Raw genomic sequence first — 1,509 nt, forward strand, 5'->3', positions numbered from 1 at the left:
GGTCCCACCTGTCTTTAATGATAACATACAACAAACATATACTCTTACTTTTTGATGCAATTTCCTAGCCAGTGTCTTTTGAAAATGGAACTGACATTAATATGCCGTTATCTTTGAAAGGTATCTATTAATTTCAGTCATTTTTTTGATCTTTGCCAAGGTACACAAGCTGTATTTTTATTTCTACTTTAACTATTGGTCTACTTGGTTAATGATTTGTCTGATAAAATACACTTACAAGAAGCAACTTAGGAACAGGAAGTGGCTATCTGACTTACATGTTCAGGTCAACAATGTACCTACAGGAAAATTAGGGCAGTATCTCAAGAAAGAACTGGAGTGAAACCAGATTACAAATCAGCTTAGTAATTTAATCACTGTCTCACAGTGATTACATTTAATTTTCTCATACAGAGCAGGTCTGCATGTTTATACTTTGTGCCCTACCACCTCAATGATCAATTAAGACAATCACTCAAATAAACAACACACACACACACACACACACACACACAAAACAGCCACAGGCTAATCTGATGGGGGTAATCTCGTAATTGAGACTCTAATGTGACATTGGGATGTATCAAGTTGGCTGCAGAAACTAACTCATGCTGTTGTGCTTTTACAGATAATTTTTCTCTCAATTCTATTTTATAGAACAGACTTGGTGGCCATTAATTCATTTTGGAAGTTTTTTAACTTATAAAGTTGGGTTTTTTAAGTTTCTTCTTCATTTATGACAAGAAACACTACTAGGTATAGTACTCTGACTTATCAGTGGTTTCATTTTTAGAACATAAAATACAGATGTCCAGCATTCCAGCCTTTTAAAATTGTTGATATATCTGTTATTCAGAGAGGCCTTCCTTTATATTTGGCTCAGAAATTCTCTCTTACTGATTTCAATGGACTTTCTTAGTTTACACAGTCATGAGAAGGGAGAGAATAAGTATGTAGGCTACTGCTTTTTGCCCTTCACCTAGATTTTTTCCTCCATTTTACTTCTGAGGATCCCCCTGAGTAAGGAACACTGCTATCCACAATGTACATCATCCTTCTACAGTATCAGTTAACAATCAGAACAATATTTAAAAGATCTATACAAGGGCAATATTATCTACATGATTCTTTGTTAAGACTGTCTTGCAGAGTATTTATGGATTGTGTTCAGTTGCTTTCTTATCTTTTTCTTTACATATATTTTCTTTATTATTATCTGGGTTATATGTATGTGTATGGGGAAAAATTAGAGGCCGCAGCGGTGGAGTCCCTGGGGGTTTCCAAGCTGCAGCGGGTCCTACATGCAGTAGGAATGTCTATGGTTCCAGTGGCCTGAGGCTTTGGCAGCAGCAGGTCTCAATAACATGAGGAAGTCCTTGGTTCCAAAACTATTTATTGTCATGGCGGATGGTGGATGAATCTGGAAGTACCCCCTTAAAACTCAGGCCAGTCCCGAGTTAAATAGGGAGGGAGAAATGAGGATGATCTGGGGAGGCATGTTTAATTTGC

The sequence above is a fragment of the Grammomys surdaster genome, unplaced genomic scaffold (genome assembly GCF_004785775.1).
Source record: "Grammomys surdaster isolate TR1022 unplaced genomic scaffold, NIH_TR_1.0 732, whole genome shotgun sequence".
NCBI lineage: Eukaryota > Metazoa > Chordata > Mammalia > Rodentia > Muridae > Grammomys > Grammomys surdaster.